Source organism: Oryctolagus cuniculus, chromosome 6, assembly GCF_051225735.1.
Source record: "Oryctolagus cuniculus isolate XC-2025 breed Fujian yellow rabbit chromosome 6, ASM5122573v1, whole genome shotgun sequence".
Taxonomy (NCBI): domain Eukaryota; kingdom Metazoa; phylum Chordata; class Mammalia; order Lagomorpha; family Leporidae; genus Oryctolagus; species Oryctolagus cuniculus.
In genome coordinates, this window is record NC_142872.1 from 51,410,701 (window position 1) to 51,437,827 (window position 27,127).

The window sequence follows — 27,127 nt, forward strand, 5'->3', positions numbered from 1 at the left end:
GGCACTATATATATAGTAGTTAAAATTAAAATTATATATTATTATATATCATATATAATAATATAAATCTTTTATATATAATGAAAAGTAAGAGAAATGAAGTAACTGAATCCAGGAATTTTACATGAATCTCACTGAAAAGAGAAAGAGAAATAAGAATTCTAAAGAAAAACAGATCCTAAGCACAAAAGTAATAGCAAATGTGTAATAAAGTGTAGCATAATCATTTCTGTCCTGTGGTTAGGTATGATTCAAAGCCAGGGGCAGAGAGGCTACAGGTGATCTACAAGACACACTACCAAGTGCAGGCTCAGAAGCGCATTCCAGTGGACACCCGTGCTTCAGGCTCTTGCCTGGATCATGTACCAGAGATTCCAACAACCTCTGGATTTCTTGGACTGGAACCTCTATTTCAATTCCTAATCCATTGGATCCTAGTACTCTCCTCCTGGCTTTGTGTCTCATTCACTCCCAATGCCCTAGATTGTACGTATATTTCATCTCTGTAGATTCAGAGCATGATTTATTTCTCTGAGCAGACTTTTCAAGTCTCTTGACATTCTCCTTACTCACTCAGTCACTGTGCCTGCTTGATCCCCCCCAGCCACTGGTTACTTCTCTATAACTCACTTCAGTCCCCTTGGACCATAATAACTCTCAATGAAATGTTATGTTTTACAGTAGAAGGATGTTTTAGATTCAGACAGATCTGGTCTACATTTGCCCCTCCACAGACTATAAATAAAGCAAAGTGCTTTAGTGTCTCTGAGTTTTGGCTCCATTCTCACAGCTTGATTGTCCAGATTCATAATAATTCTAGAAACCTGACTCATGGGTATATCACATACATTCCAATATTATTATTATTATTATTTTAATTCCTGAGGTTTCATTCCGTTGTATTATTTTCTCTTTTCTGATTCTCTGTGGAACTACGAAAATAAGAAAAAGGAAAAAAAAAAAACCTGTCTTACTCTGCAGTGATTCATTCATAATTTATTTTATTGGATGTCTACCAGGCTATCAGGCTCTGTGGTAGGCGCTGGCAATGCCACAAGGAGCAGCAAAAAGATAGAGACACGGTGCCTGCCCTCCTCAATCTTTTAGTCAAGTCATAAAGCAGATATTCAAATCAACAATTACATACAATGGTACTTGCTGTGGTGATAAATACTTGAAGAAAAAGGATAGAAGAAAGGGGTGTCAGAGGAAATTCTAAGTTCTTTCAAGCTGAGACTCAAACTAGTTGTAGACTGAATTATTCAGAGAGAACAGTGAGTCCAAGTGCCAAGGACAGTATGTGAGAAGGCCATGAAGAGGAAGGAATTTGACACACAAAAGAAAAGGAGGAACAGGGTTATGGTTACACATGTAAATGGTAAATGGGTCAAATCTGAACCCCAGCAGGTGTTTAACAAGAAACATTCCCAGTGTTTCAATTACTCAACAAACCCAAGAACAAAAGGAGGCACAGCATCTTTGACACAGAACCGTAGTAACAGGTTCCTTGTACAGAACGGAGCTGTAGGTGGTGAACATAACAGCAATGTGGGGAAAATGCCTGTGCCCCAGTCTGCCTCGTAAACATAACCCAACCTGTGTTAGGGATGCTTTAAGGTGGCATCTCACAACCAAATACTGTCAGCCAACATGTTAGTCAGCCTCCTAAAGTGCTAGTCACAAAACCATTCCCTCCTCTGCCCCCATAGAAATATGATCTTAAATCTCTCTGAGCATTTCACAAGCCTGACTATAATTACCCACTTATTTCTGTATGCTATCATATGAACACTGAGACTGTATTATCCTCAGTGCCTAGAACAAAAGGGCACAAATTAAATGTTCAATAAAAACTGCATTCATCATTTTCTTTCTTTCTTAGAATCTTTCCCTTCCAATTTCCTTTTACTATGAATAACTCATCTTTCAAATATATAGATGGCTTTTTGGTGTATTTCCATAAAATCTCACTCATCACAGCACCAACCTATTTGCATTGCAGTTCTCCCATTTCTTCTCTATACCTTATCAGGGAAGCCTCCATGAAAGGGTCACAACTAGATTACTCATTATGACTCTACACCCATAGAAGATGTTTGATACATATGAGTATGTGTTAAATGAATTAATGAGTTGAATTTATTAACCAACTTATTCATAAGGCTTATCAGCACTAATTTTATTTTATAAACAATAAGATCTATCCAGTTAGCCAACTTACAGTAGCACTAGATTCAAAACTCACCAAGCCTGAGTTGTTGTTATTAAAAAATTATCCCACTGCCTTTACCTAAGTTCCTACGGCAGATTTTAAGAAAGAAATATCAGAAAATTCTGATGTCAACATCAGTGACTTTATTTTTTAGAAAAGATTTATTTATTTATTTGAAAGTCAGAATTACAGAGAGAGAGAGAGTGAGAGAGAGATAGAGATCTTTAATCTGCTGTTTTATTCCCCAGATGGCCACAAGGCCAGAGTTGGGCCAGGGTGAAGCCAGGATCCAGGAGCTCCTTTCAGGTCTCCCATGTGGGTAGCAGGACCCAAACACTTCAGTCATCTTCTGATGATTTTTCCAGGCCATTAGTAGGGAGCTGGATGTGAAGTGGAGTAGCCAGGACATTAATTGGTACCCATATGAGACGCTGGTATCACAAGTGGCAGCCTTACCTGCTACACCACAACACCACAGTATCAGTGATTTTAACAAAGAAAAAGTACCAATGATTTAAATAAATGAATATATCAAGCACCTAGAAAAAGATAACCAAGAAACTGAGCCAGACTTATTAATCACAGAACAGTAAACAACAAATTAATCCCAAGTCTCTCAGGGGATGGAAAACAACAAATAAGTGAATGTTTTCAATGCTAAAAAAAATTCAAAAACAATGAATTTGTTCTTTTAACACAAAGATTCAGGTAATTCTATGTGAGCAGCATTTACCTAAGTGTACCCTGTGGAATATTTGCTGTAAAGATCCTATGGTCAAGTAGGTTTTGGCAGGTTTTCCCTTCCTCTGCGACTAACACATATGATTGTGAACAATCTGGATCTACCTTGTGTAACTCAGAGCTTTATAAATTTAATTAACTGAAAGCTTTTTGCTAATTTTTAAGAACAATTATACATAAAAAAAACTAATAACCTTCAGAACACCCTTTGGAAAACACTTGAGTATGTAGTGGGAGACTGGAAGAAAATAAAGGGAAAAATCTATTCCAAGAGTGGGTGCACGCTAGTAGGTCTCTCCTTGAATGAATCCAAAGCCTTCCTGAGAGAGCACTCCTCTGTTACCAGCTTCATTCCTGCTACTTGAGATATATATCTCCTGTCTCTTAAAATCAAGATAAATTAGACCATAAGGAGGACTTTAGGGGATGATAGTTCTCCTGAAAATGAAATAAACCTACTTTGATATGAAGTTGGAAATTCCAACAACTTTAAAATACCATTTCCATTGTCAATCACTTCTTTTAATAGATGTATAACTCTTGAACCTCATAGTTGGCTTTTTAGATGCTTTGTACAAAATTTGCTGAGGGTTTCTTTTTCTTTCTCACTGCTCTAACTTGGTCTGGCATTGCCTATTTTAAATACATGGCTAATAACATTTCTGAGCATTAAGAGGTAGGAGGTAAGAAAAGGCACACAGGAACAATGACAGTCACGTCCTTGTAACATGAACTGTGCAGGATGTAGACAGTTTCCCATGACTGAGCTGCAACTTTTAAAAATTTGTAAATGTAATCAAAAATGTATTAATAGGAAAAATGTGAGTTTTAAAATATGCCATTTGTGGGATTACTTTTAAGTTTTAGGTAGCAAATTTCCTCATAATTTTTTTCATGCCATATTCATATTTATTAGGGATTTTAGCTACAAAAAATATACCAGAGATGGAAAACACAAGAAGTTGTCCTACAAAAGCTTATAATCAAATAGCAGAAACAAAATTGTTGCTAAATCATTGAAAAGCCTTTTACTGCATATTGTAAGCAAGAGAATATCACATATATTAGCATGATGGGACAAAGTGATTAACTAAGTCTGGAGTAGTGGGAAAAGCTATTATCACAAGATGCTGGAATTAGGTTTTAAAGAATCAACAGAAGTTTCCTCGGTATACATACTGGAGAAGGGCACTCCTAGTAAAGGAAATCAAATGAGACATGAAAAGTCAAGTCAATTCAAGCAACTGACACAATAAGCATTGCTGGTTAATGGACAAGCTGGGGAGAGAAAGAAGCAGGAGGATGACATAGGTTTACTTTACCTTCCCCAAGATATAATAATGCATTTAACCATTCTTAGCCAATGCTACTTCTGTCAATCGAGACTATTTTTTCCTATTTAAAAAATAGATATGTAAATAAAGGTGTAATAATAGAGCTTCTATAATAGCAAGTTAAAACCAGAACTCAACTGTTCTGTCTTTTGCCTATGTTCCTTTATACTGGACAACATAATTTTTTAAGTGAAATAAGAATTCATTTCTACCAAAAAATTTTTAGCTTCCTGAAATAAAGTGGCAAATGGATGTTTGCATAGAAAAACACATTTCCTACTAATTCAGACAGAAGAAAATAGACCCAAAGCTCCTCTACACCTTTCCGTTCTATTACAGGGCTCCAAATCTAATGGAGGAAGGCCCTACTATAATGGCACTAGGTCAGTTTCATGATAAAGAAACAGTTATTAGTGGGTCCATTAAAGTTCTTGGTTGAAAGCAAAATAAATAGAATCCACTTCTCTTAAGACATCAGGGACGTGGCACAGCTCACCAAACTTCAGTAAAAGACAGCACCCTCAACAAATGAAAGACCCCATCCTGACAGTTTCAAGAATCATGGTTCATTTCAAGAACTGTGAGGGGCAGGCATTGTGGTGCAGCAGGTTTGCCACCCATTGAGTCACTCACATCTCATACTGAAGCACCAGTTCAAGTCTTGACTACTGCAACGCCAATCAAGCATTCCTGCTAATGCATCCTGGGAGGCAGTAGATGATGTCTCAAGTGCTTTGATCGCTGCCACCCACACAGAGACTCAGAAGGAGTTCCTAACTCCAGGCTTCAGCCTGGCCCACACTGACTGTACAAGCATTTGGGAAATAAGTCAGTAGATAGAAGATTCACTCTGTCTCTTTCCCTCTCTTTTCCTCTTTTTTTCTCCATCTCTGTCTCTCTCTGCCTTTCAAGTAGATGAAAATAAATAAACATTTTTTAAAATGGTCAGTCTCTTGAAGATGCTTCCAACAGGTGAAGGAACTGCGATTATTTCAGATCTCCAGCAAAGATTCAAAATCCAGGGCAAGAGCATCTGATCAGGCTAGCTTATGTCTCTTATTTACCCCTTAGCCAAGGATATACAATGCATCAAGCCAAATATTATGAAGAAAGAATAATTCCCCCAAGCAAAGCCATGGTGTGATACCAAAGTAAGAAGGAGGAGATGCTGAGCAGACAGAACCAATACAAGCCCACTGTAGTCCATCAGCATTTTCTGCAAATAGCATCACACATCTGGAAATTTATATAAATAATCATAGCACTTATCCACTGAAATTTTATATCCTGTGTATTTCTAAATCATATCTGAACTGGAGGAGGAATTGCAAGGTAGGGAATTGAGTCAGGTATTGACAAGCACCCTGCAGGATCAAATCTTAGTTCCACTATTGTTAAATTTCTTAACTTCTCTGTGCCTCATTTTTTTTTAAATCTGTAAAATTATGATAATATTAGGTGTTAGAGGGTATCAGGGAGGGAAGGATGGAGAGACGATTTTTAATGTGAATGAGGTACAGTCGGACAGGAGGAATAATTTCTAATGTTCTATAACAATATAATATAATGATGGTTGACAATCCAATATTTAAAAATAATGAGGGGCCAGTGCTGTGGCATAGTGGGTAAATCTGCTGCCTGCAGTGCTGGCATCCTATATGGGCGCCAGTTCAGATCTCAGCTGCTCTGCTTCCGATCCAGCTCTCTGCTATGGTCTGGGAAAGCAGTAGAAGATGGCCCAAGTCCTTCAGTCCCTGCACCCACATGGGAGACCCGGAGGAAGTTCCTGGCTCCTGGCTTTGGATCGGCACAGCTCCAGTCATTGCAGCCAGTTGGGGAATGAACCAGCGGATGAAGACTTCTCTCTCTCTCTGTTTCTCCCTCTCTCTCTGTGTAATGTTGGCTTTCAAATAAATAAATAAATCTTTAAAATATATAAAATAAAATAAAAATAACTAATGGAGAAGGTTTCAAACATTCCCAACACAAAGGTGACAGATATGCTAATTACACTGTTTTGATGATTACATAATATATAGAAATGCCACACTATACCACTGTACTCCATCAATTAAAATGTATAAAAAATTTTAGTAAACCATTTAAAATAGATTAGATTGCAGTCCTAATAGAGTGATAATATTAGAGCTACTGGGAGGAAACAGAACTAAAGTATATGATGCATTTAGTACTTTGCCAATGCCTTACAGGCATTCAATAAACATGAGTAATTTTCGTCTAGCTTTCTGGCAGTGTGACTTCTATAGATAATTCTCATCCCTGTTTTTAAAGTTTCTTGTTCTAATTCTTGAGTTTTCGCTGAATCCTCCTATATAACACCACAGTATCATAATAGAAATTCAGGGTGTAAAGCATCTTTGTTTTTCTTCACTGCCCAGTTTCTCTCTTCTCGGCAAAGAATAGTCAGGACTCCATTTATATTTCAAACTCATGTTCTGTGGAAATTGTTCAGCATGGATAGCATTCAAAATATAACTTCTGTGTTTTTTTTTCTAAAGGCATACAGCTAAGGTTAATGGAAGTGCCACTTTGAACATGTACTTACCCTGAGCAACATAAAATAATTATTTAAGAGGGCCCAGGGCATAGGACACACCTGGTATTAAAAGTCTAGCAACTAAAATTAATTTCACAAACACACACAGGCACGCACACACACACATACACACACACAACATTCATTGACTGAATTTTCCATCTAAATTACATTTTCTCCTTGTTCAGAGAAGTCTAAAATGCAAGTAAAAAAGAAGAAAAAGCCTTCCATTTGCAAGCCAAAGCCAATAGCATCTGTAAATTACTTTGTCCTTTTGTTGTTTCTTCTTTGTTTTGCTCTGCACAGTTGATTGACAGCAGTGACAATATAAAAATAAAATATTTTTCCTTTCATCAAATCTCACTGCTTTTAAAATTATCTTGGATAGTCTTCATTTGCAAATACCCAATCTATAAGAACAGATGCCTTGAAGTTTGCCAAAGTATATTTTTTGTGCTTTTTAATCAAAAACTTATATTCAACATAAGTAAAATATAAGAATATTTCTGATTTTTGAAAAACTTTCCTATGTTCTTAACAGGATTTAAAAAAAACACACACACACATTCAAAATTTAAAATAAAAGATAAAATTCCAAACCACACTAACCAGTTTTTCTTTAATTACATTCCTGGGTTAGATATTTGAGAAAAATTTGAAGGTAACAAATTGTTGGTCTAAATGGTCTCAGAAGTATTTCAAGGTCTAACATTATATCTTTACAATCCTACACTATTTTAGCAGTTTATCTCCAATAAGTCCTTTTAATTATTACCCAAAATAGCCACATTCTTTTGACTATAAATTGGTTCTGTTGGTTTAGTATTTAAATGCATAAGTTACTTTTAAAATTCTTTAAATTGGCTTAATTCTATTCACATATTATATAACTCAAGGACTAATATATTCAGATATTACAGAAGAGAAATTTTGAGTTCTGTAATTTGTTAATCTGCAGTATCCATGTAAATATAACTCTAGGTAATCTAGAATTCCCAAGAAATAGACAAATTATCCCACATTATAGGAGAAAAGGGAACAGAAAGCTGACAAAATTTTAAATTTTAATACAATATGATCTGATATTTCTTTTGGTGCAAATTCTTCTCTTCTTTCCTAATCTTCACTTATCCTTATAATTTAAAAGATAGGAAAAATAATTGAGGAATTTTAAAATATCTCAAAAAATTATATATATACGCATATATCTGATAGAGATTCTCCTGATACACACACACACACACACACACACAAATTCTCATGAATACTACACATAACAAACAGAAAAGAGCTTAAAATAAGAATGAATAAATATGTTATTGCCAAAATCTGTGAGGAATTTCTCATAACTCTGGGGCATAAGAAACTGGATAAAGGAATCCCTCATCCATGCTTCAGTTCATCAAACAGAGCCATCCAGAAAGTAGGAAGATAGTTTATTCTTCTACACTAATCTGATCTATACCAATAAACTCAAGGGGCAGTCACCTACTGGAAGAACACTGGGAATGGACAAAATATTGTCTCCCTATACTCTTCCTTCATCTGACCTTTGGATTTCTACAGCTGTCCAGTACTCACCTGCCCCCACTGAAATTTCAAAAGAATTCCCCCTTTGCAAATTATTTTGATTTTCTAGGGCAAATTAAAACAAACCAGTGGCTTGCAGATTTAAATACTCACGTTCTTAAACCCTACTTCTTGGAACATCCACATTTGAACTGATTCTGTATATAGGAATTTTAGTCCCTGAGTATACTTTATTTCAGCCTCCTTCTATGTAAGCTTTTCTTTTCTCTTTCTTTTTTTTTTAAGATATATTCATTTGAGAGGTAGAATTACAGAGAGAGAGGGAGAGACAGAGAGAAAGGTCTTCCATCTGCTGATTCACTCCTCAAATAGCTGCACAGCTGTCTGTACTGGGCTGATCTGAAGCCAGGAATCAGGAGTTTCTTCTGGGTCTCCCCTGCAGGTATAGGGGGCCCAAGCATTTCGGCCATCTTTTACTGCTTTCCTGGGCCATAGGCAGAGAGCTGGATCAGAAGAGGAACAGCAAGGACACAAACTGACACCCATATGGGATGCCCGCACTGCAGGCGAAAGCTTAGCCACAGCACCGGCCCTGTTATCTTTTTCTTAGAACACATTGTCTTCTTGAGATACTATACATTCCAGGAGAGAGACATCACTGCTCTTCCTCTTTCTGTTTCTCCTATTTATATATTTCGGAGTTCTCCTTCCCAAATAACATTGATGCCAGCCATATTAAACCAGAGAGGATTCAGTAGTTTGTAAGATGTCCACAAATCATACAAGTGTTGGGATGTGAAAGGGATCACTGCTGTGGCTGGAAACTGTACAATCATTTAGTTTCATGAAACGATTCCTCTTTTGCTTTACCCAATTTGATGTGAGATTCTATCCCTTTTACTTCCCTGAATCCAGCTGTACTTCCTTCAACTTACTCCTATGATTCACACCAAATTCTGAAGTAACTTTGAATAACTCTCAGGTTTGCAATCAAACATTCTCTAAGATACAAATACACCAGATATACATTAGCGATTCAAAATTAGAATACAATTAAGTGAACAACTTCAAAATATCACATCACCAAACATATTTTGATCTTTCTTAGGTGATTCAGAACATCCTTCAGAATACGGCAATGCATTGGGGTTATGTATTCTAGCACCAAGCACCATTATATTTTTGATGCGATGTAATATTAGAAGGGGAGGAGACAGATTTACAAGCATTAGTAAAAACAAACAAAAAACAAAAAATTCTGCTCTTATGAACCTAAATCTAAAATTTTATGTTTATTAACCCAATGAACTTTTATAAAATACTATAAGAAAACACTTATTTCTAAAATAATGGTTATAAAATGCTTAGCCAGAAATAATTTCTTTCCTCTACTAATCCACTGTGCATTAAACATTTAAAAATTTTCACTAATACACACTGATTCAGGTTATTAATCTATGGAATTAGTACAGCATAACTGGGGCCGGCGCTGTGGCTCAGCGGGTTAAGGCCCCAGCCTGCAGTGCCAGCATCCCATATGGGCGCCGGTTCGAGTCCCAGCTGCTCCACTTCTGATCTGGCGCTCTGCTACTGGTCTAGGAAAGCAGTGGAAGATGGCCTAAATCCTTGGGTCCCTGCACTCACGTGGGAGAACCAGAAGAAGCTCCTGGCTCATAACTTCAGATTAGCCCACTCCAGTCATTGCAGTCATTTAGGGAGTGAACCAGTAGATGCAAGACCTCTCTCTCTCCCTCTCTCTCTCTGTAACTCTCCCTCTCAAATAAATAAATGAAATCTTAAAAAAAAAAAAAAGGGACATACTCATTGATAAAGATTTCAAACCTGTTTAGTTATAGCAGAGACAGAATTCTGAGTTCCCTGACCATACCTTTTTTCTTAGACACATTCATAGGTGTTTAGGGCTTTAAGGTACTGCTCAAACAAAATTTGCTCACTTTCTAAAGATCAGTGTGAACAAATGAATGATGAACAATTTAGAATGTATTTAATGAAAAAAAATATATCAAGCATCCAAATACTGTTGAATGCAAATCATAAAGATAATGTACAATGAGTTAAAAAAGATACTGAGAAAATTAAAACAATGGATACATTTTGTGCCTATTTGTTTTTTATTAATATGACATCACCCAGTTACAACAGTCCTTGTCTCTGCATTTTATAGTTAGAGGAGAACCTTCAGAAGAGATGAATTTCCTTTGATTGTACCTCCCCATAATCCTTGGAGCTCCTCAGGGAGCAATGTCAATTATACCATCGTCAATGCAAATGGCATTTTAAACAGTTAGTACAGCAGACAGAGAATGTTAATGCTGCTCAGAAGTGCCAATGTGTACTTCAAAGTTTCCCCCAAAGTCTGCAACCTATTACATGTTTTTATTCATTCAGATCTAATCCTATCAAGTGAGGGGACAGGCCACTGACTTGCTCTTTGCCTTTGTCACTCAAAGTCACCCATTAAAAACAATCCATTTTCCAAAATCGGACAGTGTGGAATACAGGTTTGGCAGCCAAAAGACAAACTCCTATACACAGAGCATGATAATGAGGAGCCTGCTGGCTTTCTTGCTTGATGAGTTATTAAAGTAAAATATGTTCCAAAAGTGACTCAGAAACATGGAAATCAGCTAGTTTATAAAAACTTATGGAAGCTTAGGCTTTTAAATTAAGGAAACAAACATAATGAACATGAATCAAACTCAGTAGAAAAGTATTGACTACCACTAGAATATCTTCTTTCTATTGTGTTTTCTAACTTTGAAACATTATAAAAAAGAAACTTAAAACTGCGTTATTATGAAAATTTAGATGACACAATTGAATTATCAACACTAAGTTTTTTTGTGAAATGGGAGCTTAATTTGTGGCAACAAATAAATCCTATAAGTAAATATTTACACTATGTTGATAGAGCATCTTCCATATAGAGGGCACTGTGTAAGTCATCATCAAGGACACTTTTAAAAATGTAAGATGGGACACACAGGTCTTGGCCACAAGAAATAATGGTGTCTTAGTAAGGACACAATAACCAGAATGCAATAAAAAATATAAAAACTGGAATATTACAATAAAGCACATGGGCCATACCAAGACAGCAGTACAGACACAGGAACAGCCCATACTAAAGCTAGTTGAGATCAAATAGTGGCCTTAAGACATGGGCTATTTACTTTGTTCTCCATAGAATACAGCTACAAGAAGTCTATGAGCAGAAGTGTAACATAGTGAAGCACTGAAGGATGATACCACTGTCACTGTCACACGTTGGAATTAAAAAGGGAATTTAGCCAGTGATGGCACATCAATTGACTTCAGGAGGTGCCCGAATATGGCATTAAATAGTATTGAAGTGTGAAAAATATATTCTCCTTTAATTTTTATTTTTGGAATACTTGAAAGAGATTCTTTAGTTTTCTACTAGTATGACTTTAACACCTAACACTTGTTAGTGCCTTTTTAAAAAGAATAGGTGGGCCGGCGCCGTGGCTCACTTGGGTAATCTTCCGCCTGTGGCACTGGCATCCCATATGGGCGCCGGGTTCTAGTCCCGGTTGCTCCTCTTCCAGTCCAGCTCTCTGCAGTGGCCCGGGAAGGCAGTGGAGAATGGCCCAAGTGCTTGGGCGCCTGCACTTGGCTCCTAGCTTAGGATCAGTACAGCGCACCAGCCGTAGCAGCCATCTGGGGGGGTGAATCAATGGAAGGAAGACCTTTCTGTCTCTCTCTCTCTCACTGTCTAAATCTGCCTAATTAAAAAAAAGAGAGAGAGATTAGGCAACAGGAGGATAACTATGACAACAAGTAACTGTATATTTCTTTTTTTAACAAAAATATTTATTTTATTTACTTAAAAGGCAGAGTTACAGAAAGAGGTGAGGAGACATAGAGAAAGCGATCTTCCATCCCCTGGTTCACTCCCCAAATAGCAGTAGTGGACCCTACCAAAGCCAGGAGCAAGGAATTCCATCCAGGTCTCCCACATGAGTGGCAGGAGCCCAAGCACTTTGGTCATCTTCGCTGCTTTTCCAGGCTCATTAGCAGGGAACTAGATAGGAAGCAGACCAGCTAGTACTCAAACTGGTGCTGTGAGATGGGATCTGGCATCACAGGCAGTGGCTTAACCACTTCAATTGCCAGCCCTAATTGCATATTTCAACACAGCTAGTAGAGAGGATATTGAATATTCTCAAAACAAGGAAATGATTAATTTTTCAGTTGATCAATATATCAATTTCCCTGATCTGATCACTACACATTGTATACCTCTACATGTATTGTGAAGTCACACTGTGCCCCACAAATATGTTCAATTATTGTTTTTCAATTAAAATGGAAATGTAGGGTGAGTATTTAGCACAGCAGTTAAGATGTTGTTTAGGATACCATCTCTCACATTGAAGTGCCACAGTTAAAGTACTGACCCTGCCCTCCATGCCAGATTCCTGATAATGTGCACCCTGAGAGGCAGCAGGTGATGACTCACACTTGGATCCCTGCCATCCACGTAGAAGACCCAGACTGAGTTCCAAGATCCAACCATTACAGGTATTTGGGGAGTGAAAAAGTCAGTGGGGGGCCGGTGCTGTGGCACAGTAGGTTAATCCTCCACTTGTGGCACCAGCATGCCATATGAGTGCCGGTTCTAGTCCCGGCTGCTCCTCTTCCAATCGAGCTCTTTGCTATGACCTGTGTTGACCCTGCACCCTCATGGGAGACCTAGAAGAAGCTCCTGGCTCCTGGCTCCTGGCTTCAGATCAGCACAGCTCCAGCCATTGCAGCCATCTGGGGTGTGAACCAGAAAAATGAAGACCTTTCTCTCTGTCTCTCCTTCTCACTGTAAATTTACCTCTCAAAAAAATAAAATCAAATCTTTTTTAAAAAAGTCAGTGGTAGATCTTTCTATGCCTTTTACATAAATATTTTTTTAGAAAGAAGAAACTTTTTAATGGTTCATTTATTTAGTTTTAAAGTCAGAATTACAGAAACAGAAGGAAAGACAGAAAGACATCTTCCATTTGCCAATTCACTCCACAGATGTCCACAATGGTCACTGCTAGGTAAGCTTGAAGTCAGAGCTTCATATGGGTTTTCCACACAGGTAACAGGAGCCCAAACTCTTGGTCCAACCTCTGCTCATTTACTCAGGCCATTAGCAAGGAGCTAGATTGGAAGTGGAGCAGCCAGGACACAAACGACGCCCATATGGAATGCCGGCAGAGCAGGCGATGACTTTATCTGCTAAGCCACAATGCTGGCCCCAAAACTTATTTTTAAAAAGAGATAGAGTAGGCAATCACATTCTCTTAAACTTTTATCAAATGTGCATTTACCTTTATAGTTACCATCTATTTATGGCAAATGACAATTTTTCCTATTTATTAAATAAACAGAAGTTGGGGCTGATGTTGTGGTTTAGCAGGTTAAGCCTCCACCTGCAATGCCGGCATCCCATGTGGGTGCTGGTTTGAGTTCCAGCTGCTCCACTTCCAATCTAGCTCTCCACTATGGCCTGGGAAAGCAGTGGAAGATGACCCAAATCCTTGGGCCCTTGCACTCACATGGGAGACCAGAAAAATCTCCTGGCTCCTGGCTTCAGACCAGCCCAGCTCCAGTCCTTGTGGCTACTTGGGGAGTGAAGCCATGGACGGAAAACTTCTCTCTCTCTCTGCCTCTGCCTCTGTAATTCTGCCTTTTGAATAAATAAATAAATCTTACAAAAAAAAGAATGAATTGATAAAATAGGATCTCTTCAACAAAAAAGACTCACTCTTTAGATAGGAAATCAAAAAGCATATTTAAGAATGGAGACAGAATACCGGGGAGAGGGCAGATTCTTCATCAGGAATCCCCTCATGAAAGACCCCATTGGTATCAGTCCAGTAACTGCACATATCCACGTGGCAGCTTCCCAATAGCTGTTTATTGCTCCATTTTTGAAAGATCACCAACATCTGAAAAAAAAAAAAAAGGGAACATGAATGATAGACTTTGAAAGAAATAAAAGAAATTGGGAGGAAACAATCTTTGAATAAATGGTATCTGCAATACCCAAAAGATTAGACAAGCTATAATCTACATGGACTAAGAATAGGGTATTACTAAAATAAAAGAAAAAAGGGAGATGAAAAAGGAAGAAAAGAAGGAAAACAAATCTAAACTAAGAGACACAAAGCATTTAGCAAAACAAAAAAAAGAGCTACATACACACATATATGTACTTTTATGTATTTATATATAACTCAGTGGAATAATTGAATGATAAGAATGAGGAAATCTCACAGAAACCGAACAGAAATATCTCAAAAAATATTTATGGTTTCATTTACAAGTATCACATATATGTGCTTTATTTCTCACAGTAGTCTGCTAGTAGCTAAATGAGTTTGCCATCTTGCTTTGAAGTACATTGTCCGAATATAAAAAAAATTAAAATGTCAATATCTTATTTCCCTACTTTTGGCTCCAGAAGAATGAGCAAGTCAAGTACAGAAGAAAGGGAAGAAACCAGTGTTTGGTTATGTTATTCTCTCCCTCTTGAATGTAGGCTGTATGAGCTCAGGGGCTTTATTTTGTATTCTCACTGTCTATACTAGTGCTGCATACAATAAAAAAGCATAGAACATATTTCTTAAATGAATTAATAATGAAAGCATGAGCAAATAAAGGATTATAGCAAGGCAGATGTGGGTTTTCAAAGTACAATTGCAATCTGGAGAAATAATGGGAAAAGTAACCAAAAACAACTAGAAAGTCTAGTACACACAGGTTTTGTCTCTTTAGACACTTATTTTGAAAAATCTCAAGGAAGGCAGACGTGCAGTTAACTCATTTCCCCAAGTTTGACTGTAAACAGTCAACCTGCCATGACTTTCTCAATGGATCCAGGAATTCACATTCGTTATGAGATATCCTCAGAAAACAAAACCTACATAGGCCTTAGAGTCTCCACTTTCATGACAAGCTCTTTTTATTTCTTCTTGTTAGAAGCAGATGGTTTAACAGGCTGTGAGTTATTCTTTTTTATTTAATGCTTTCTTAACTTTAGCAAAGAAATAGATCTATGTGACTTTAAAGTCACAATCAGATGGTGGGGTAGAGGTTGGGCCATTTGATGATGGCACTCCCAAACATCAGCATTTGTGGGCACCTCCTGTCTAGGGACAGGAGTCTGGATGTCAGTGTTCTGAAAGCACCTCAAAAGAACAGGAATAAGCGATCTCACCATTCAAGCTGCTAACATGCAGCATCTCACCACAACCTCAGCTATTTACACCTCTCCAAACTGAACCTCCCATTTTCCACCAAGATGGATGAGCAGCAGTTTCCAAGCTAGGAGAAGGTGGGAAGGTTACCTGGAATATGGAATCTCTGAGCCTTTTAGATTTTGTAATACAATTTTCTTTTCTCTTTTTGGCTGAATCCACTGCAAACTTTAGTTTCAGATTTCCCAAATTGGTTAATTCAATTTCTATCTGCTTTCAGTTTCTAAAATATTGTTGACTTCTCTCTGGTGCTGTCATGTTGTCTTCTGTATTATCTTTAATAATGAGCAGGGCCCAGCGCTGTGGTGTGGAATACCTGGTAAAGCTGCTACCTGCATTGCCAGCATCCAGAGCCAGTTCAAGTCCCGGCTGTTCCACTTCCTTTTTTTTTTTTTTTTTTGACAGGCAGAGTGGACAGTGAGAGAGAGAGACAGAGAGAAAGGTCTTCCTTTTGCCATTGGTTCACCCTCCAATGGCCGCTGTGGCCAGCGCGCTGCGGCCGGTGCATCACGCTGATCCCATGGCAGGAGCCAGTTGCTTCTCCTGGTCTCCCATGCGGGTGCAGGGCCCAAGTACTTGGGCCATCCTCCACTGCATTCCCGGGCCATAGCAGAGAGCTGGCCTGGAAGAGGGGCAACCGGGACAGAATCCAGCGCCCCGACCAGGACTTGAACCCGGTGTGCCAGCACCACAGGCAGAGGATTAGCCTATTGAGCCGCGGCCCCGATCTGCTCCACTTCTGATCCAGCTCTCTGCTATGACCTGGGAAAGCAGTAGAAGATGGCCCAAGTCCCTGGGCCACTGCACCCATGTGGGAGACCTGGAAGAAGTTCCTGGCTTCTGGCTTCAGATTGGCACAGCTCTGGCCATTGTAGCCAATTGGGGAGTGAACTAGTGGATGGAGGACCTGTCTGTCTCTCTCTCTCTCTCTCTCTCTCTCTCTCCCCCTTTCCTTCTCTGTGTAACTCTGACTTTCAAATAAATAAGTAAATCTTTTTTAAAAATGAGCACATAATTTTTATTCATTTTGGGAAGTTTAGAAGGATATGAAAAAAAAAGCCTATGTTTAATCCTCTATATTTAACTGGAAGGCCTTGTTCAGTGTCCTCAAGCCAGTGTCTACTTGTCTTTCTAAATGGGAAGTTATATATCTACATTGAGAAAGAAGAATCTGCACTGTTCTTAGGAGTTTTTTTTTCTTTTAAGACATCATGCGACCTTGCTTTGTAGGATTTAATGAAACAACAGGGACCCAAAAGAGGAAGAATGTGATGGGTGAGAGTTACCAAAAGTTCATAATTTCTACCATAATAGAAATAATAAAAAAGACTGAAAAAATCTTTCTCTGCCATACACACACACACACACACACACTTAGGATAAACCCATCTTCAAAACAGCAGATGATCTGTAACATTTCTAAAAACTCATCATCCTTTGCTTATCCATGATCAATAGAATTGGAGTCACCACAACTCAGGGGAAAAGACTATTCAAACATTAAAGAATCTCACCTTCACCAAATTATACGTGTCATCTAGGAAATGATTTGGCACTGGTTCAGAAAGCAAGTAAGCACAGAGTGAAGCCCTCTGATGGGGATCTGCTTCTTAGTGCCTGAAATATGTATTTCATTTGGAACAAAAATGGATCCATGCAATATTTTTCCCCATTGTAGCGGTAGCTTGGGCTCAAAACAAGAGACAACTAGAATGGTCTTCTTGTATCTTACTTTTGGTGGATTGATCCTGAGCCTATCAGATTCCCTGGAATGAATTAAAATGAGGTACTATAGATGATGGAGATATCAAGTGTTGTTTCCTTCTTTCCTTCTCTAGCATATTGATTTCTGTGTCTTAATCCTGATCATTAATAATCTAGTTTTCTCTATTTCCAGTTTGACTTACTGAGTGATATGCCTCAGGATGCCTCTAAACACTAAGAAAGCCAAGGAACTATCCAGCATGCGCTACCTACACCATCAGTTCAAGAATATTGTCTTTTTTCCCTGTCTCCTTTTGCTGATTCAAGACCTAAGAAGTGTTAACATGTTACCAGACATGTTAATAACACATCAATTCTGCTCAAAAATCTCTTGTCTCCTGAATAATCTTAGACAAAGTCATTGCACTCAGCCTACCACATAAAGCCATTCACAAAATATCTTTGCCTAACAATTACCTACATTTATGGTAACTGCTTTTTAACCAACATCTTTTTCATCAGTTATCTACCTCAGTATCACTCAGAGGTACCCTCTCTAGGCCTGTGCTACATTATACATCTTTTTAAAGGTTTATTTATTTATTTGAAGGGCAGAGTTACAGAGAGAAAGAGAGATGAAGAAAGAGAAAGAGAGATCTTCCATCCATTGGTTCACTCCCCAATGGCTGAAACAGCTGGAGCTGTGCTGATCTGAAGCCAGAAGCCAAGTCTCCCATGTGGGTGCAGGGGTTGAAGCATTTAGGTCACCCTCCACTGCTTACCCAGGTGCATTAGCAGGGAGCTGGATTGGAAGTGGAGCAGCCAGGATTTGAATCAGTGCCTGCATGGAATGCCAGCACCACAGGCAGCAGCTTTACCTGCTATGCCATAGTGCCAACCCCATTAGTATTATACATCTATAAAGAACAAGGTTACATGATACCCATTCTAAAAACTCACCTAATATTTGGAATTTATTTTCATCTCTCCTTTTCTACTTCTCTTGGCTTTGTACATAAGGGTATACTAACTCACATTGCTATTAAATATTATTCAGTAAGTAAAGTACAAGAAAATAAGTTTCATGAGACAGCCAAGAACAGATACAAAGAAGAAAAAACGGTAGCCAAGCTAAGAAGTATACATATTCCTGTCGCTCCCCCTCTTCGTGGAGGAACGACACAAGCCCTGCCTAGGCTTCATATCCGAGTCACGGCACCATTATGTCGCTCCCCCTCTTCGTGGAGGAACGACACAGGACCCTGCGCTGTTCTTTCGTCTGCTCGGCCCTCCCCGGGTTTGCTGCTGGTTCTTCCCGGGTTGGCTACTATCCCTTCCACCTCCGTGGAAGGGCAGTTCCCCCTGGCCACATTCCCTACTTCCGCAGGGGAGCGGCACACCGCCGGCCGGCTCTCTGGGGGGCTGCACAGGTGTTCCCCTTAGATGTTCCCCATAGATGTTCCTGGTGCATGCCGTCTCTCTCCTCCTTTATAGTCCTCCTCCGCCAATCCCAACTCGGCTGCCCACACGCCGAGTACGCCGCTCTCCAATCAGGAGCAAGTCCTACAGTTTATTAGTTGAACTGGAGGCAGCTGTGCGGAAGCTGTTTACTTCTCTCCCAGCGCCATATTGTGGGAGAGCAGATGCATAGAATAAGTCTTAATTCCAGTAACTCAGTCCAGTCCGGGCTGCTCCCCACAGATCCCCCTTTCTTTTTATTTTTGGCATTGATATGCGCCTGTCTTCGGTGTCCCGCGGCACACACTCTGCTCTACTTGCTAGAGTTGCCACAGGCTCTTACAAGTCCTATCAGGCAAACCGAATCCGGGTCCTCTCTTCGCCATGTTGTGAGGAGGTTTTTAGGCGCTGATGCGTGCCTGTGTTCGGTGCCCTGCAGCGCATGCTCTGCTCTGCCTGCAGGGGCTTACAAGCTCTATCAGGCAAACCGAATCCAAGCCTTCTCATTGCCTTTTTGTGGGGAGGCCTTACTGATGTTAATTCGTGCCTGTCTTCGGTGACCTGCGGCGCATAAGCTGCTAGCCGCCGCAGGTGCTCATCGTGCTCATCGCCTCACTTAATCAGGCAGACCGAATCCAAGCTCTCACATTGCAGTGTTGTAGGGAGGCCTTTCTATTTCTCTATTTCTCTATCTCCGGGCATTCCTATTTCTCCCATTTTACTTCTATCTTCCAGCATTCCTATTTCTCTTTTACTTCTAAACTTCTGTTTCTCTTATCCCCGCGGTTTCCCGGCGCCCGCCCGAGGCTGCTTCTCGGCACCTCGCCCCGCGGCAGCTTCACGGCTCTGCGCGGCTTCCCGGCGCCTCGCCCCGCCGGCGGGTTCCCGGCTCTGCGCACACGCTCCACGGTCTCCACGCACTTCGCGCCCGCACCACGGCCTTGCGCCAGCCCCGCGTTCCCTGTCTATTCACGCCCCGTGCTCTCTCTGCACGCGGCGGCTTCCGCGAATGTTTCCGCCACCACCGGCATTCAGTCCAAGTTCCCCGGACTAACCTGGCGAATCCTGGCGGCCCACGTCTCTGCCTCTGGTTCCAGATCTTTGCCTCTTGCTCCCCGGGGTGACTTGAAGAATTCCAAGGTGGCTTATATCTCCGCCTCGGCCTGCACTCGCGGCTTCATCCTCCCTAACATTTTTCTCTACCCGGTATGTTTCCTTAAGTTTTCTTCCAACAATATTCCTCTCATTTCTCCTGGCTTCTCCCCACAGTCCGTATCCGAGTCCAAGCCTCCTCCAGGTTTCACTTTCAATCTCCTAGCTTCCCCGCCATAGTCCGCATCCGAGTCTATGAAAGCTTTCCCTTTCGCTTTCAATCCTAACTTCTTTCCCACAGTCCATATCCGAGTCTCTGCCTAGGCTTTCAATAGCTTCTTCCGGCACCTAGGCTCTTTGCTAGTCTCTCTCTCCGGTATTTTCCTGCTTCTTCCCTCCTAGGTTTCCTATCCATCCTAGGTTTCCTAATCCGAGTCATTTCTTCCCTCCTAAGTTTCATATCCGTCCTAGGTTTCCTATCCGAGTCACGGCACCATTATGTCGCTCCCCCTCTTCGTGGAGGAACGACACTAAGCCCTGCCTAGGCTTCATATCCGAGTCACGGCACCATTATGTCGCTCCCCCTCTTCGTGGAGGAACGACACAAGCCCTGCCTAGGCTTCATATCCGAGTCACGGCACCATTATGTCGCTCCCCCTCTTCGTGGAGGAACGACACAGGACCCTGCGCTGTTCTTTTGTCTGCTTGGCCCTCCCCAGGTTTGCTGCTGGTTCTTCCCGGGTTGGCTACCGACCCTTCCACCTCCGTGGAAGGGCAGTTCCCCCTGGCCACATTCCCCACTTCCGCAGGGGAGCGGCACACCGCCGGCCGGCTCTCTGGGGGGCTGCACAGGTGTTCCCCTTAGATGTTCCCCATAGATGTTCCTGGTGCATGCCGTCTCTCTCCTCCTTTATAGTCCTCCTCTGCCAATCCCAACTCGGCTGCCCACACGCCGAGTACGCCGCTCTCCAATCAGGAGCAAGTCCTACAGTTTATTAGTTGAACTGGAGGCAGCTGTGCGGAAGCTGTTTACTTCTCTCCCAGCGCCATATTGTGGGAGAGCAGATGCATAGAATAAGTCTTAATTCCAGTAACTCAGTCCAGTCCGGGCTGCTCCCCACATATTCCCAATCGACAAAACAGAGTAACTGGAACAACAGTAATTATTAATAACAATAAAAGTATATTGTTAACTACATAAGCTTATGATAAAAGAGAAAAGAGCAGCCTATGCAGTTAAGCAATGACTCTGTGGTTCTTCCTCTGCTTATTTAGCCTAAAGGAATAGGTGTAATCAAAATAGCTTAAATTCTATTTTTTCTTTTATTTTTTGTATTTGTTTTGGAAATTCCTAACCACTACAATCCCTAGCAAATAAGACTTCCTGCTAGTGTCCTTGTCCCTAGCAAATTAGAATCCCTGCTAGCATTAAAGTTATACCCCTTGGATGTACCGAAATAAGAGATCCATCTTGGACTCCAAAACTGTGAGATAAGAACTCTTATGCATTGTTGACTATGAACATCAAAAAGAATATGACTCCAGGGGCATCATTTGGCATAGCAGTTAAGATGCTAGTTAATACACTTGCATTCCATATCAGAATGCCTGTGTATAATTCTCATCTCTGACTCCTGATGCCAGCTTCCTGCCAATGGAGACCCTGGAAGACAGGGGTGATGGTTCCAGTAATTGGATTCCTGCAACCCACTGGGAAGACTCAAATTAAATTCCTGGCTTCTGGCTCCAGGCTGATTAGGCTACCACAGGCATTCAGGGAGTGAATCACTACATGTGAAATCTCTCTGTCTATCTCTCTGTTCAATTCTCTCACTCTCTTATTTTAAAAATTCTTATTTCTTTGAAGGGTGGGGAGAGATTTTCCATCCACTGGTTCACTCCCCAAATGCCTCCAACAGCTTAGGCTAGACCAAGCCAAAGCCAGAAGCCAGGAACTCAGTCTGGGTATCCTACATGGGTGGCAGGGTTCCAAATACTTAAGCCATCATCTGCTGCCTCCAAGGGTACACATTAGCAGAACACTGGAATCCAGAGCACTGAAATCAGGAGCAGAGCCAGGACTCTGTTATGGGATACTGGCATTTCAAGTGGTATCTTAACTTTGCCAAGCATCTGCCGCTTCTCTTCTGCTTGTCTCCCAGATAATACATTTTTTCATTCTTCTAAGAAATGTGGAGAAAAGAGCTGGAAATTGTAAATCATCTTCCCAGAAATATACAGCATTTTTTAGCAATGTTCAGCTAAGAGTATGACATTAAGCACTTAAATAATTTACCAACCTAATGAATTTATTCCCCTCCAAAACAAAACAGTAACTACAATTCTGGTATCAAGCTTGCTTAAAAAAATATTAATAATAGGAAAGTTAGAAATATAATGGAAAATCATTTATCTTTGTCCAAAGCAGAAACTACAGGATTTAAGTGAAAGTCTGTTGCATCTATCCTCCAAACTGTTGAATATGGTGTTTACATATCCATCTGAGCAGGGAAAATATCTATTATCAAAATTACTGAACTTTGAATAACAGTTACAATCATTTGATTTGCAAGCTTCTGTTGTTATTCAACATGAAGCTACCCAACATAATTGGAAAGCATTGTAGTATAGAAAATACCTCTCATTTGTGGAAAAACGGGATTTATTTGCAACAGCACTGTTTTTTTCACTTATTTTAAGGAGAGGGGGATGTAATTTGGATTAGCCAAGATATGTGGGTTCATATCGTTCCTCAAGCTGGGAAGTTTTATGCCAGAGAAAAATATTTATTTAAGAAGCAAATTATTTTCATATGGGTGTTTTGTTTTGGAAGTTTTCTTCTTTTAGCTTTGTTTTTGTTTTCTGTAAAATGCCAAAGCCATACATGTAACTATTCAGAAGAGTGTTTTATTTAAAAAAAGATGGCTCTCAATCTATAATTTTCTCTTGCTGCTGTAAGAAAGGTGCTGGCTGGTGCAATGCTGGTCATGACAAGAAGGGGAAGGGTCTGGACCTGAGATTAGATTGTCTTGAAACATTTGAGTAGGAAAGAGAATTCAGGCAGCTTTTTCCATTGCTTAGAGATGCAGAACCAGATAGGAAGTACCAACAAGGAGGAGAGTGTTCACAGAGAAAATCTGGTTTGTTTCAAACCCAAGACTCAGAAGCCTAACCACAATTTTATCAGATGCCTAATGGTAAAATTATATAATATAGCAGAGTTTGAGCTCTAGAGTCAGAAATATCTGGAATTAAATATTTACTATCCATGCCCTGTCACTTAATTTGGACAGATCATTTAATATCTCAACCTTCTGTTTGTTCATTGGCAAAATTAGGATACTAATACCTGCCTATTAGATTGCTTATGAAGCTTTGAGTTAATATATGTAACCAAAAAGCTATTATATAAATATTAATGATGTCTCTAGATCAGCTCAGAATGAAGAAAAAATTGGGGGATTTATTATCTGATATACATAATAATTTGAAGGCACTTCAAATAGTTCATTGAAAAGTGAAATTTAAAAGATGAGTTTAGAGACTGGCACTGTGGTATAGTGGGTAAAGCCACCACTACCAGCACTGGTATTTCATATGGGCACCAGTTCAAGTTCCAGAAGCTCCAATTCTGATTCAGCTTCCTACTTTTGTGCCTGGGGATGCAGTGGAGGATGGTCCAAGTGCTCGGGCTCCTGCACCAACATGGGAGATCCTGTAGAAGCTTCTGGCTCCTGGTTTTGGACCAGCTCAGCTCCTGCTGCTGCAACAATTTGGGGAGTAAACCAATGGATAGAAGACCTCTCTCTCTCTCACCTCTCTCTGTATTTCTCATTCTCTCCCTAACTCTGTGTTTCAAGTAAATAAATAAATCTCTAAGAAAAAACATGAGCTTATTTTGGTGCAGAAAATGTTGAATCCAAGCATTGTTTTATCATAATATTTATTTTCTATGAACTTTTTTAACATATTTCATATACATGGATTTCAAAAATGTTTTGCACCAAAAATAAACTCATCTTTAAACTCATTTTCCATAAAGTTTTTAAAGTCCCTTGAGTCAACCAATAAAAAATTATTGTTGATTTGCTATGTATCCTTTGAAGTACTGAGTGTCACAAAGTACCAAAAAGTTATGTCTTTGGGGCAGGTTAAGCCACCACTTATGATACCAGCATCCCATCTGAGAGTGTTGGTTCAAGCCCTGGTTGCTCTGCTTCCAAACCAGCTTCCTTGCTAATGTGCTTGGAAAGGCAGCAGATGATGGTCCAAGGGCTTATGTCCCTGCCATCCTTGTGGTAAAATAAGATGGAATTCTTAGTTCCTAGCTTCAGAATTTGCCCACCTCTGATGTTGCAGCCATTTGAGGAGTGAATCAGCAGACAGAAGATATTCCCCCTTCTCTCTTTTCCTCTCTCTCTGATGTTCTGTCTTTCATACGAATAAATAAATCTTTTTAAAAAATTTATAGTTTACCATATTAATCAGTAATAAACTCCTGAGTTTCATGAATTAAATTAAGAACATTAGAAAAAGTAAAATGGAGAATTTCTCTATAGGAAGAGGGACCGAGAAGTGAGAAAGCAGAGCTGAGCCAGAAGAAGCAGAAAAGACAGAAACCAGGTGAGGATAAAGCAACACAAAGGACAAATTAGGGGTGTGTCTGTATATTTACATTTGTGAGTTGTATATTTGCATAGTGTATGCTTGTGTATGTGTGAGAGAAAAACCAATGGGTACAAGTACTATATTAATTGCCTCATATCATAATCACATTTAGTCATAAGAACAACTCTACACAGTATTATTTTCATTTCACAGAAATGGAAACTGAAGTTCAGAAAGGTTAGAGCACAGAACTACCAGGATTTGACCCCAATTCTGTCTGTCCCAATACTTAGGTTTTTCTCAACATTTTATTAAAGGTAAACATAAACAGGGTGGAGTGTTATTCCAGTCAGAGAAGGAGTTCCTTTGTACGCAGAAGCCTGTTGATTCTCCATCTTGTGATGACACTAAATTTTCTTGGCTTCCAAAATTGAGGTAAATGTCCCATAAATTCAGCTCTTTATTCCACAGACAAAATTTGCAAAATTTTCAAGAATCCCTGGAAAGAATCCTTTTTCCTTCATAGTAAAATTCGCTTCTTACCTACCTCTTCACTGCAGCAAATTCTGTTCCTCACTGAGGGAACAATTGATTGCATTGTTATTCATTAGAAGTAGGGAAGGTCACAGCTTAGAACACTGGATATGTATTGTCTAAAGAGCACAGTTTGTATCTTGCTTCAGAGAGAAGATCTTTAAAGATGCCCTGGCTTAGCTGACTTTTCTTCCCCTCCTGCATCCAAGAAACATCCTCCAGGGAGAAAGTCAATTTCAAATCTGCACACTGCAGAGGCTCTGGGGCAGTCAGCTGCAGAATGCAGATCAGCCTATGCCTTCTCTTTTGAAATAAACAGAATCTGTGACGAGTTTTGAAGGAAAAGTTTTTGCGCAATCAAGACTATGCCCGTGTCAGGTTTGTGAGAGTTTTTGTTTGTTTGTTTTTCTTTTTTTTTTTTTTTTAGTGCGGCAGATTCTGTTTACTAATTTGCCTGAACTACCCTATGATCAGACAAAAAACAATTCTCCAATCTAAATTCTAGTGTGTTGCAATTTGAAAGCCAGTCCTACTCTAAACTTTATACCTACTAAAAATACTTATTTTTATTTCTTAGATTCTTCCCAAGTTTTGCATTTGATATGTAAACGTTCTCAATTAGCTATCTCATCAAATAGATCTCCTTTGCAAAATTAAATCAATGGCAGGAGGCTGATCTTTGAATGCTGTATGAATTATTCTGCAGTTTCCTGAAAAATAACTCAGTGGAACCTGAAAGTATTTGAGATACCTTCAATTATTCAGCCACAGAAATTATCGAAGCATACCCCATATCCCTTCTTAGCATCTCAACAAATAGTAATTCTAATTTCCTTTTTTATAGTTACATATTTTTATGAAATTCTCAGAAAAAAAATTTGAGGGAGCAAATTTTAGGCCAACATTTCTCTGTTGTCACTGATGCTGACCAGGGTTATGAATATTCATGTAGAATTTTTTTTTAAATCACATGGAGTGACTATCACTTCTTTTTCCTTTCCCCAACATTTTCCCACTGTGACTAGAATAATTTAAAACTGTGGGCTGGGCATCAACTAGATTACATAACTTGGAAGCTTCTATTTCAATGAGTGTCCAAGTTTGAGGCTTGCAGGAGCTCCTTCTAGAGTGAAGATACTGAGGAAGCAGAAAGTTGTCCCAAACTGAGCCCCATGTAGACAGTGAATGAACAGACAATGATCCTAAGAAATGAACTAGGTAAAGCTATAGGTCAGAAGCTCGAAAATGAAAAGAAGTCTCCAGTCTTAGCAAAACAGTGACATCTGCAGAACACATGTGTCAGGCACATGTTTTTTGCACAAATTCTTTTCCTTAATCCTCATAAAAACTCCAGGAGGGTGACAAGATTATCATCCACAGTTTGTAAGTGAGGAAAGTAAGGCACAATAATTGGGAGAGGCAGGGTTTGCAATAAGCAATCAGATTCCAGAGACCATGGAAGACTATGCAAGCTTTATTACTCAGGATTCTGCATAGAAACATAAGCAATTGAAGGTATGTATATGTGTGTTTGTATATGTATATATGTGCGTATATGAGGGACTGACTCATACAATTAGAGAGGCTGAGAAACCCCGTGATCTGCAAATTGGACATCTGGGAAAGTTGGTGGCATAATCCAAAGAACCAGGAGCCCTGGTCTAAGGGCAGGATGTCTCAGCTCAAGTATTCACCTTCCTCACATTTTCATCCTATTTGTGCACTTGGCACATCAGGGGATGCCTGCCCACATTAGTGAGGGTGGTCTTTTTGCTCAGTCTACTGATTCAAAGGCTAATCTCTTCTAGAAATACCCTCACAGACATACCCAAAAATAATGTTTTACCAGCTTTCTGGGTATCCCTTAGCCCAATACATTTGGCACACAAAATTAATCATCACATAAGCCAATCTCTTACAATTACTTTCGAGACTGAAAGACCCATAAGATCAAAGATGTAATACATCTTATATTCATTTGTATATCACCAAAATTCTAGAACAGTGTCTGGCACATACTAAGTACCTAAAGAATGTTTAATTATTTAACTATATAATTAAATAACAAAATATG

The 27,127-nt window shown here is 39.7% G+C and overlaps 1 long non-coding RNA gene across 1 annotated transcript in view; it reads right to left on the bottom strand.

Annotated features, from left to right (window-relative positions):
- Positions 1 to 14,247: 14,247 nt before the first annotated feature.
- LOC149126138 (uncharacterized) overlaps positions 14,248 to 27,127 on the bottom strand; it is a 121,660-nt gene continuing 108,780 nt past the window's right edge. The window contains exon 3 of the long non-coding RNA XR_016235466.1: positions 14,248 to 14,346. This is a non-coding gene — a long non-coding RNA (uncharacterized LOC149126138). The remainder of the gene's footprint in view (positions 14,347 to 27,127) is intronic.